This window comes from Salvia hispanica, chromosome 6, assembly GCF_029641045.1.
Source record: "Salvia hispanica isolate PSC_SH4W2 chromosome 6, Shi_PSC_v1, whole genome shotgun sequence".
NCBI classification, from domain to species: Eukaryota; Viridiplantae; Streptophyta; class Magnoliopsida; order Lamiales; family Lamiaceae; genus Salvia; species Salvia hispanica.
The window spans coordinates 18,450,586-18,463,548 of NC_142697.1; positions in this window are offsets into that span (position 1 = coordinate 18,450,586).

Here is a 12,963-nt window from a genome sequence, read left to right on the forward strand (position 1 = left end):
AGCCATCATTTCTAGAACAGGGGTTTCCCCCTCAACAAATTCTACCGTAACATGGGTTTCCCCCTCAACAACTTCCTCTCGAATAGGGGTTTCCCCCTTTTTCTCACCCTCAGAGTTAGGGTTTTCATCTCGTTGTCTCTCGGACTCCACCGTCTCATCACCATCTTCCAGTCCACCATCTGCCGCCAGTTCCCTCGTCGCCTCTTTCTTGTCCGCCTCCAGTGAACTTGTGCTTGGAGCGGTTTCTGCCTGTTGAAAACCAGAGTCTGGTACCCTGGTTGAAGCTTGAGGCCTCTCGTCGTGGGGAACTGCGGGTTCGGCCGCCGAATCAACAAGGATCGTCAGCGGTGGTGTGGCATTCGCGGTCGTCATTAGGCTGGCTGAGAATAGGGCGTAAACCTCCTTCGCTTTCTCGACGCTTCCCAATTTCTGCGTCAGTTCTGCCAGTAGAACCGCGTCGTACACCTCCGGCTGCGAACTTCTGGTGGCCTGAGTTGGATCCATCACCGTAAATCTGAAATCAAAAGAAAACTAGGTAGAAATCGGGTTTGGGTTTGTATTTCTTGAGAGAGAAACAAAGTAGAGAGAAGGGAGAGAAAATGCAGTTTGTCGTTTGGGATTATTGGAGAGAGAAACTGCCGGTTGGCCTTTTTGGTGAAAAGATGGTGCGGTTGCAGGCGTGATGTAAGCAACCGTACACCTCCCATAAATATCGGCCAATTTGAAATTCGAATTATCTCTATCCCTCCTAAAATTCCTTCTCTAGACTCTCTTTCCTTAGCTGATTTCCGTGACCACGACTTTACACTTAAAAAGAAATTGAAGATGCCAGACTCCTAGGTCAAGGATAAAATACAAGACAACGGTTTTCCTACGGAGTCTGGTGCTTCGAAAATATTTTTGGAAGATTTAGATTTTCTTGTTTTTTTTTTGGATTTTTACCTGAATTTTTATAACGCAATTAAATTATTTACACATTCCTTTTGAGTATTCCGAGATCCCCTGGTTCAGTGTATATATTTAAAATGTAAACCAATTTACTTGACCCAGGAATTCATCGAGAATACTTCCTTGTCTGACTAGGTGATAATAGGGAGTGCGCGTAGTGGCACTTCCTCCACTACATACAACTCAGAATTATCCCTATAGACTTTCACTTTGTGACCATTAACAAGAAAAGGGACAGAGTTAGAGGCACTTCCCTGGATCTCTACAGCTCCATTCGCGCGGAGGCCGACAATGGTATATGGACCGATCCACTTAGACTTCAACTTCCCTGGCATCAGCTTGAGCCGGGATTGGAAAAGGAGCACCTTCTGTCCCACATGGAGTTCCTTGACCCAGAGATTCTTGTCATGCCATAACTTTGTCCTTTCCTTATACCACATAGCAGACTCATAAGACTCCAGTCTCAGTTCCTCCAGTTCTTGTAACTGTAACTTCCTTTCTTCTTCACAAGCCGAAGGCTTCATATTCATCTATTTTACTGCCCAGTACGTCTTGTGCTCTATACCCACGTGCATGTGGCACATTTTGCCAAACACCAGCCTATAAGGCGACATTCCGATAGGAGTCTTGAAAGCAGTTCTGTAGGCCCATAATGCATCACCGAGCCTCTTACTCCAGTCTTTCCTTGATGGATTAACTGTCTTCTCCAATATTGCCTTGATCTCGCGATTAGGAATTTCTGCTTGGCCGTTAGACTGAGGGTGGTACAGGGTAGATACTCTATGGTCACCATATTTCTTCACCAGAGCCTCGATGGTGCGATTACAGAAATGTGTTCCTTGGTCTGAAACGATGGCTCAAGGAACTCCGTATCTGTTGAAGATATTTTGGCCTTTAGAAATTTTGCCACCTCCTTTGATTCACATGTCGTGGTGGCCTTAGCTTCTATCCATTTAGACACATAGTCTACTGCAACCAATATATATGTGTTCCCACAGGATGATAGAAACGGTCCCATGAAGTCCATCCCCCATACGTCGAAGATTTCGCAGACAATCACCGGGACCTGGGGCATCTCGTCCCTCCTTGAAATTCCCCCCGTCTGTTGGCATCTTTCGCAACACTGACAAAACTCGAAGGCATCTCTATTAAGCGTTGGCCAGTAGAACCCACTATCCAAAACTTTCCTTGCTGTTTTCCTTGGTCCAAAATGACCTCCACATGCCAAAGTGTGGCAATGATTCAGCACATCTCTTTGTTCCCATTCGGGAATGCAGCGTCTAATCACTTGATCCGAGCACATCTTCCATAAGTAAGGATCATCCCAAAAGTAATATTTGGCTTCACTTTTAATTTTCATCTTCTGGGCCCAGGAAACTTCGTCTGAACTTGGCACCTCTCCCGTTACCAAGTAGTTTGCTAAGTCAGCAAACCATGGTTCTGCGTTAAGTGTTCGCTTCCCCTTGTCGGAATCTCCTAGACCGGTTAATGCCAAAATTGCCTCCCAACTGATCTGTCTAGGGAATTCCCCTAGATAATACAAATGCTCTTCAGGAAAAGCATCAGGTATGGCCTCTTCCGTTTCCCCTTGAAAAATTCTGCTCAAGTGATCGGCTACTCTATTCTCTGTTCCTCTTTTGTCTCTCACTTCCCAATCAAACTCCTGCAAAAGCAACACCCAACGGATTAACCTCGGCTTAGACTCCTTCTTAGCCAGTAAGTACTTTATTGTTGCGTGATATGTGAAAACTATAACCCTCGACCCAAGAAGATAAGGTCGGAATTTTTCAAACGAGTATACGACAACCAACATTTCCTTCTCCGTGGTATCATAGTTCTTCTGAGCTTGATTTAGATTCTTGGATGCATAGAAGATCACATAACTTTTCCCGTCTATCTTCTGCCCTAGGACAGCTCCCACAGCGAAATCACTCGCGTCGCACATTATCTCAAAAGGGTGATTCCAGTCTGGCGCCCTGATTATTGGTGCTGACACGAGGCTGTCCTTAAGCAATTGAAAGGCCTTCTTGCATCCTTCGTCAAAGACGAATTCCACATCGTTGTGCAACAAATGGGTGAGCGGTTGCGCGATTTTCGCGAAATCCCTGATAAACCTCCTATAAAATCCCGCGTGACCCAAGAAGCCTCTAACTTCTTTTTGGTTCGTGGGGTAAGGTAACTTTGATATCACATCTACCTTTGCCTTGTCCACCTGTATACCTCTTTCAGAAACCACGTGACCCAGGACAATACCTTAAGTCACCATGAAGTGACATTTTTCGAAATTCAAAACTAGGTGCTTCTCCTGACATCTTTTCAATACTAGGTCAAGGCTGGCCAAACAAGTGTTGAATGAATTCCCGTATACGGCAAAATCATCCATGAATATCTCAATGCATACTTCAAGCAAATCCGAAAAAATACTCATCATACACCGCTGGAACGTTCCTGGTGCGTTACACAACCCAAACGACATTCTTCGGTATGCATATGTACCAAAAGGGCACGTGAACGTGGTCTTCCCTTGATCTTCTGGGTTAACGTAGATCTGGAAATAGCCACTGTATCCATCAAGGAAGCTAAAATACTGTTTGCCAGCCAACCTTTCTAACATCTGATCAATGAAAGGTAGAGGAAAGTGATCCTTTTTCGTGGCCTCATTCAGCTTCCTGTAGTCGATGCACATCCTCCACCCCGTCACCAGCCTAGTGGGCACCAACTCGTTCTTTTCATTCTTGACAACCTGTATTCCAGACTTTTTGGGCACCATATTGACAGGACTGACCCACTCACTGTCCGGAATGGAGTAGATGATCCCTAGAGAGAACAATTTCAACACCTCCTTCAGAACTTCCTCTCACATGTTCGGATTCAGTTTCCGTTGTGCGTCTCGGTGAGCCTTCACACCCTCTTCTAAACGGATGTGGTGCATACAGAGATCAGGGCTGATTCCTACTAAATCAGAGAGGGTCCACCCTATTGCTTTCTTGTTCCGCCTGATCACTTCCAACAATTCCTTCTCCTGCTCCTTAGTCAAGTTACTGTTGACTATCACTGGGAATGTCTCATTCTCTTCCAAGTAAGCATACTTGAGACCTGGTGAGAGTGTCTTCAGTTCCTTCTTGGTGTCGTTCATCTCCTGGGGCAAGGGATTTTTTTTCTTCAATATCAGGTAATGTCTCCTTCCCAGACCCAGGAGCATTTTCCAGACTGGCTACATGGGCTGATCCCCTTGATCTAGCTGACTCGAAATTTTCGCAAAACTCCATGATGGCCTCTGTTAGTTCCTCATCTGTCAATTCCATTGTGTTCATTGCTGCACACCACCCTACAACTTCTCGGTCGATTAAATGGCTCAACTCCGAGTTGTCAATTTGTTCCTGTATCAATTCCGTCTCAAGATATTCTTGGACCAGGGGGTTAATAACATCTATAGCATACAAATTCTCAACATCTAATGGCCTTTTCATTCCCTCATCTATACTAAATGTATATTTTTCCCCATTATAGTCCAAGCAAATCGTTCCATCAAAGACATAAATAATGGTCTTAGCAGTGCGGAAGAATGATCTCCCTAAACGCACGCCACTAGACTCAGCAGACTCATTATCATTCATTTTGATAACATAGAAATCAGCAGGATATAGAAAATCATGCACCTTAACTATGACATTTTCTAACACACCTTCAGGACAAATGCAAGTTCTATCTGCTAACTGGATTACCACCTTGGTAGCGACCATCCTAACTCCTGTCAGTTTCTTGTAGATTGAAAGTGGTAAAACATTTATAGACGCCCCTAGATCACACATGGCATGCTCGACTCTGATGTCCCCTAGAGAAATGGGTAATGTAAACATACCTGGGTCTGTGCATTTTGAAAGCATCGTTCTCTTTTGTATCACAGCAGACACGTTCTCCCCGATCACAATCTTCCCGTCTGGCTTGGTCTTCCCTGCTATGAATTCCTTGATGAACTTGCTAAAGGCAGGCATCTTAAGGGCTTCAAGAAAGGCAGGTTGATTTCCAGCTTGCTAAAAATTTCCATGAGGTCCTCTGTGTCATCCTTCTTTTTCTTGGCTTCCCCTCGGTATGGAAACGGCTTCGCTCGCTTCACCGCATTTGTGGAACTCCCAGCTGGGGTTTCGCCGATTTCTCTGCTTACTTCCTTAGTTCCTATCTCGGGCTCTGGATCTAGGAAGAATGGATCAGCTGCTCGAGGTAAAGATCCCTCTGAATCTCCCTTCTGGAGGTCATCCTGAGCATGAACTTCTCTGGGTCTAGGGCTATCCCCTTGAAACACTTGACTTTCCTTCCCCTTACTCTCCTGTGCAGGTTTGTCTTCATCGATTTCTAGTGTCGGTCCTTCATAACCCCGCCCTGATCTCAAGGTGATCTGACTAATGTTTGCTCGATCAGGTGGCTTGACTGTGGCAGGGAGTTTTTCTTCATTTCCCCGCATCTCATTCAAAGAAACCGCGATCTGGAACAGCTGTTTTGCCATCATGTCCATGGCTGCTTTGTGTTCCAACTGAGCGTCTTGCAATTTGTGCACCACGTCGTTGTTGGAGTGCAAGTTATTTTGCATGAACTGCTGCGAATTCACTAGGTCGTGGACCATATCATCCAGATTCCTTTGTGGCCTGGAGTTGAATTGATTTGAATTTGATCCTTGACCTTGGTTCTGTCCTTGGTTTTGCCGATAGTTCCCTTGATTTCCTTGGTGGTTATTGTACTGGTTGCTAGACCCTTGATTTGGTTGGGAATTCTGATAGTTTCCTTGGTTATTCCTCTGGTGAGGTGGCACATATGAGCTCCCTGGATTGTTCTAATTTTTGCTTCCCCAATTAGTATGGTCCTGATTCCTGTATCCCAATTGCAGTTGCCCCTCTTGATTCCTCCCTGACCAGTTGGACTGCCTCTCTGGAGGGTGTGCATAATTTGTGATCTGCAGTGGGGGCGGCTGACTTTGATCATTGTCAGTCCATCTAAAATTGGGGTGAGTCCTCCATGGGGCCTCCTTTTGCCTTCCTTGGTTCCAACTTCCATCCGGATTCCAGCTCCCCATCGAATTCGCCTAGGCTTGGCACTCCCCTTCACAAGGTTGACCGTAATAAGGTTGAAGTTTCCTTTCCTCTGGACCAGGGGGTTTCTCATTCTCTGGTGGGGCATGAGTGTTGTACTTCTCAATTGCATTCAACAGTGCTTTCTCAAATTTATCTATCCTGTCCTCCACTTTCTTGTCATCTTGTTCTGTTACTGCATTGGCCGATCCCCTTCTCAAAATGCTCTGCGGGTTATCATAGGCCTTTTTTGCCTCCATCAATCTTCCCAAAGTTTCTCTGGCTTCACTTGCTTTATTCTTGGTAAAATTTCCCTCACTCGAGGAATTCATCAAGCCTTTTGATTCAGGGTTTGCACCTTCGTAAAACAAATAGTAAGTCTCTGCCTCGATCATCCTGTGGTTCGGACAAGCATCCAACAGTCCTTTAAAACGGGACCAATAAGAGCTCAGAGACTCATCATATTCTTGCTTGCACTCCTGGATCTCTTTCTTCAAAGCGTTCGTCTTGTTGGACGGGAAAAAATAATCCAAGAACTCCAATTTGAAATCCTTCTATGTGTTGATCGAGTCTGGTGGGAGCCTCAGCAGCCAAGTATTAGCCTCCCTCTTAAGGGCAAACGGGACTGCACGCAAACGGTAGTCCTCCTCAGTCAACTCGTTGGGTCACTTTTGGATGCTGCACAGCTTACTAAACTCGTTTAGAAATTCGTAAGGACATTCATTCCTTCGTCCAGAGAATGTGGGCAAAACCCCGAGCACATTTGTCTTAATATCGATAGACCTCCGGCGCGGGTTCGAGACTATGGCATGGGCGGGCTCACCGTCTAGATGCGCGGTGAGTGAACCTATCTCCGGATCGGGATCCACTAAGTGTGCCATATTTGCGTCTTCCTCTCCCTCGGTCTTGGAATGCTTTGTTTCTGTGGACAACTTCGAGTCCTCTTCTCCTGACGAGTTCCACTCCTTCTCACTTTCTGATTCGAACGAGAATGGGTCTACTGTCCTTAACCCTGATCTGGTGGTGACAGTGGACGTAGACTCCTTGACTTGCCACTTGTATCGGGCGTTTCCTGATCGAGATGAACTAGCCCAACTTCCAGAATGGAAGCCCGTGTTCATAAACTGTCAAGAAAAACAAAATAACAGAAATTAAACTATTTACACCAAATCCTCAAACGCATAAACAATTTACGCCATCCATCCCCGGCAATGGCGCCATTTGAAGTTGTTAAATTAATTCTGTAGTGTGCACAGTAAGGAATATCAAGCTTCCCGAGTCCAGCGAATCCACTAGATCACGGGGTCTAGGAACTCACGGAACGTTGAAAGATCTCGGTCGTCGGACACACAGAATATCTCTTCAAAACCCTCAACCACGTATACTAAAATTAGCACAGGGAAGTAGGGATCGATCCCACGAGGACAGATGCGAAATTAAGCATTTAAAGGGCTTTGGGGTGGTATGGCTGCTGCCACGCAATTTGGGTTGAGGAAATTAAACTAGACTCGGTGTTGAAATTTGCTATGCTAACAACTAGATCTAGGCAGAAACAGGAAAAATGCATATATGAACCGGAACAAGCGTGACAATTACTAGATCTAAGAAAACTATTCCCTAAATTACCTAGACCTGGGAAAACAACAGACGGTGGAGACCATTTACTGAAAAGGTAAAATACGGATGAAAAGCTGGAAAACAACTAACTAAAGTACTAACTAACAGCGACATCATCTTCTCCAACAATTGGCATGAAACATCCAGTAAAAACAGAGAATAACATTCAACCTCTGAAATAAAACCTCAAAACACACAATCAACGTAAATCAACACAAAATGAACACCATCGTGACGTAAACTAAATGCATAGATAAACGGTAAGTAGCAAACAACCAATCGACTTCGGAAACGTTGAAGTTCGACGGAATAAAAGTGCAAAAACTGAATGTAAATGATTGTATCTTTGCCCTTCGTGTGGACGGTGTTACCACTGACTTTCTCGAAGATGAACCTCTAACTACCCCAGAATCTCCATTTTTCCAAGTGTGTGTGAGTGTGTGAGCTGAGAGCTAAATCATGTATGTTTCGTGTGCTGCATGCTCCTCTTTATATAGGCGTAGAAGTGGGTCCAGCAAGGGTTCTTCCGTGTGAATAGTCTTCTTTACCCTCAGCTTTGGACTTCCTTCGTCTAGCCCTTTTTTTCTCTTTAATTCTGCTCACTTTCCTTCGCTAGTCCACTGCCTTCAGCTCTTCCTGGACCTAGCGATTTCCTTCACACACCTGGCTTAAAAATTGTGTTAGACCCAGTAAAAGGGTGATTTTTCACCACATAACCGATGCATGAAATTAGCCTTATCAAAAGTGTACCAAAAAAAGAGTTGAAAACACTTTCGCCAGGTCTCGAGTATGCATATCTGGAGGAGAACGAGACGTTCCCAGTCATCATCAGCAACAACTTGACCAAGGAACATGAAGAGGAAGTACTGGAAGTGATCGGAATGAACAAGAAAGCTATGGGATGGACTCTTTCAGACCTAGTAGGAATTAGTCCCGATCTTTGCATGCACCATATCAGATTGGAAGAAGGTGCAAAGGCTCGAAGAGATCCACAGTGGAAATTGAATTCGAACATGAATGAAGAAGTTCTGAAGGAAGTTTTGAAGCTGCTGTCTCTAGGCATCATCTACTCCATTCCGGATAGTGAGTGGGTCAGCCCCGTCCACATGGTACCCAAGAAGTCAGGGATACAAGTGATCAAGAATGATAAAATGAATTGGTGCCAACTCGTCTGGTGACCGGATGGAGAATGTGTATCGACTATCGGAAGTTGAATGAAGCCACTAGAAAGGATCATTTCCCTTTATGCTTCATCGACCAGATGCTAGAAAGATTGGCTGGAAAGCAGTACTTTTGTTTCCTTGACGGATATAGTGGGTATTTCCAGATATATGTAGATCCCGATGACCAAGAGAAGACAACTTTTACCTGCCCGTTTGGCACTTATGCATACAAAAGAATGTCGTTTGGTTTATGCAATGCACCTGGCACCTTTCAGCGTTGCATGATGAGTATCTTCTCAGATCTTCTGGAGGTGTGTATTGAAATCTTCATGGATGATTTCACTGTGTGTGGGAATTCCTTTGATTCATGTTTAGCCAACCTAGACCTCGTGTTGAGGAGATGTCTGGAGAAGCATTTGGTTCTAAACTTTGAGAAGTGCCATTTCATGGTGCCAGAGGGAATAGTCCTAGGTCATGTAGTCTCGGAGAGAGGTATTCAAGTGGACAAGGCTAAAGTTGATGTGATCTCAAGGTTACCTTACCCTACGAATCAGAAAGAAGTCAGAGGATTCTTGGGGCATGCAGGATTTTATAGAAGATTCATCAGGGACTTCGCAAAAATTGCTCAGCCACTTACGCACCTCTTGCATAACGATGTTGAATTCATCTTTGGCGAAGATTGCAAGAAGGCATTTCAATTACTGAAGGAAAAGCTTATCTCTGCTCCAATAATTAGGGCACCGGACTGGAATGATCCTTTCGAAGTTATGTGTAATGCGAGTGATTTCGCAGTAGGAGCAGTACTGGGTCAGAGAATCGACGGGAAGAGTTATGTGATTTTCTACGCATCAAAAACTCTTAATCAGGCTAAGAAAAACTACGAAACCACGGAGAAGGAAATGTTAGCTGTTGTGTATTCTTTTGAGAAGTTCCGACAATACTTGCTTGGGTCGAGGGTGATTGTTTTCACAGATCACGCAGCTATTAAGTACTTACTGGCGAAGAAGGAGTCTAAGCCAAGGTTAATCTGATAGGTGTTACTTCTACAGGAGTTTGATTGTGAGGTAAGAGATAAGAAGGGTACAGAGAAAAAGGTTGCCATTTGAAAGGTTCTGATTTCGTTGTGCGTGTTCAAATAGGAAATAACAGGTTCCCTAGATCCAGCAAGTCCACCAGATCACTCGGTCTAGGAACTCGTGGGTCGCGAGGAATCCCGGTCGTCGGACACACAGAGCACTTTTCCTTTCAAAAAATCCCTCAACCACTTTACTAAACCTAGTATAGGGAAGTAGGGATCGATCCCACAGAGAAGGATGCGTAATACTCATGTTCAAGGATTTGGGAGTGTTTTTGGTGTTGGCTGCTGCCACGCATTTTCTTGGGTTGAGGAAATCAAAATTAACTTGACTTGGGAACTTTTAAAAATTCTTAAACTAACAGCTAGACCTAGGCAAAATCATGAAAGAGCGTGGTAGAGGAAATTTAACTATCCGACACTTGATCTAAGAAAACCTCTACACTACTAGACCTAGGAAATAAAGCTACTGTGGGGACCATGTCTGAAAAAGCAAGGTACGAATGAAAAGTTGGCAGAATAACTAACTCTCGTACTAACAGACAGTGACATCGTCTTCTACAACCAAAATTGCGTAAAACTTCTTAAGAAAAATAGCATAAGCAAAATTAAAACAGAGCAACTGGCTTGAAATCAAATTAATGCATAATAAACGAAGAACTTAACAGATCTGCATACTCTAGACGAAGTAAAATAGAAATCAAGAAGAAAAACAGAATCTATCGAACAACTATCTTTCCACACGTCGAATTCAACCTCAGACGCTAAATCCACTCCGGATCCAAGCGTCCGACATGAACTCCAAACAACAGAAACCCTCCATTTAAGCCAGGAACTCCGAATACTCAAACAACCACAGATCTGTCACCAAATTCCACATCAAACACCTCAACATCAAAATAAACAGAGATCGACATAATATTTGAATAAATAAACTAACAGCAGAGAGATCTATGCAAATTGACTTGAAATTAAACAGCTAAACGCAGATCCACGAACGATAAAACAACTAAACATCATCAACATCAAGGTCGACTCCCAAAAGTGAAGTTCGACGGTGAAAACAAGCAAAACAACTGAAATTAAAGGTAATTGTATCTTCGCCCTCACTAGGACGGTGTTGCCAAAAACGAGATTTTCTAGAAAGTACCCTTCCGAACACGACTACCCCAGATCCATTCCCAAGTGTGTGTAAAGTGTGTGAGCTAAGAAGAGTGAAAAAATTCTCTATTGCGTTGCATGCTCTTCTATATATATAGGCGTTTGAGTGGGCCCAGCGAGGTATAGATAAGACTTTGTTGCCCTCAGCTATAGAATCCTCTGTCACGCCAATTTTCCTTGTAAATCCTGCTCACTTCGCTCCTTTCCCTCGCCAGACCATCTCCTTCATTACTTCCTTGATCTAGCGATTTTCTTCACACACCTGGCTTAGGAAACGTGTTAGACCCAGCAAATTATAACATTTTTCGCACATTACCGATGCATGAAATTAGCCTTATCAAACTGCTCACACTTAAACCATACTTGTCCTCAAGTATAAAGACAAGAAAAGAAAAAGAATAAGGCAAATTTTAAGCAAGGTTATCTCTTGACCGACTCCTAGACCTAGACACAAAAAAAACTAAGAAAATATATGAAAATCATACAAACACGTAAAACACATATATATGAGCTAGTTTCAATTTTAGGCATCTGTCCCCACAAGATTAAGGTCAATCCAATAGTTTGCACTCCTCCAAATAGGCCCTCTCCCTTCCTTTACCTAGCCAATCTGTCAGCTTGTCAAGATAGCTTTCTACTTACCCAATTGTTGGGTTCACTCGATCACTCATTCCTCACCAGGGATGTTAAGATCGATTCTCTCTTAAATTAATGCTACACCACTGAAGCGTTGGGTTATGAGAGTTTCTCCTTCCTGGGTCAGGCTATTATCATTCCTGTTTTTAGACCATTTCCCCCCACTGGACTTCGTCCAACTTATTCCTCCTCTCTTTTTTTCTCTTTTTTTTTTTTTTTAAAAAAATTTCCCTCTGGACTTTGTCCAGCTTATTCCTCCATTTTTCCTTTCTTCTGGACTTCGTCCAGCTTATAACGCCTTTCCCTGGACTTCGTCCAGCTTATACCTTCATAACCCAATTCCCAATTTTTTCTCCTTCATAGCTCTTCTCCCTAAGCATTCAGTGGTGGCCCTTAAACATGTGTTAGCTCAAAGTTATCTGAGGTTTATAACTCACTATATAGTAGGGCTTCACAACTAAGTAAGTAGAGGCATTCTCCGTCGTTCTTGCTTCACTCAAATTAACTAGGCTTATATAAGGAAAAAGCTTCTAAGTTGAAATGCCTCCTATCTTCAATTACTTTCACTAAGGGGATCATGCCGTATTATATCCACTGGCTCATGTGACAACACTTAAGACTAACAGACTCTTAATATGCGACACGGGTAATGCATTGACTCCTCTCCCCCTCCCACTTCACTCAAGCTTGTCCCTAAGCCATCGTCGTGAAGGGGGGAACAGGGAGATCAATGCAAAATAATAAAACAAAATAATAAAACTTCTCACACTTAGACCAAGCAATGGGCTAAGTGGGAGAAGAAACACAGAAAACGTAGGAAAACAAACATAACAACAGAAAACACAAACTTCTCACACTTAGACCACGCAGTGGGCTAAGTGGGAGAAGATATAACAAATATTAAACACATATATAACAGGTAAATAAAACGAAAAGAACGGCAAATAAAAGTTACTTGGTCAAGAGATGATTGATCACTTCTGGGGCTGGCTCCCTCGAGAGCCAGACTGGGGTGGGATTCCGGGTCGGGTCACTTTCACTTTCTTCTTAGCTGGCTGCTCCAGCTCTTTTTCCTCCTGTGTTGTTTGTTTAGGTACTGGCTTTCTCACGACAGACTTTGATTTTGGTGGGGCTGGAACTTGCACGGGAATGGCCGGGGAGATCAACTGGAGCGACTGCTGTGGTCGCTTGACGGAGGGACTGCTCTGAGTGGGCTGCCTAACTTCACTGCTGGACCCAGGAGTTGTCCTCGACTGGATCAAGGGGAGCGTCTGCTGCATCCACTTCAACATTTTCATTG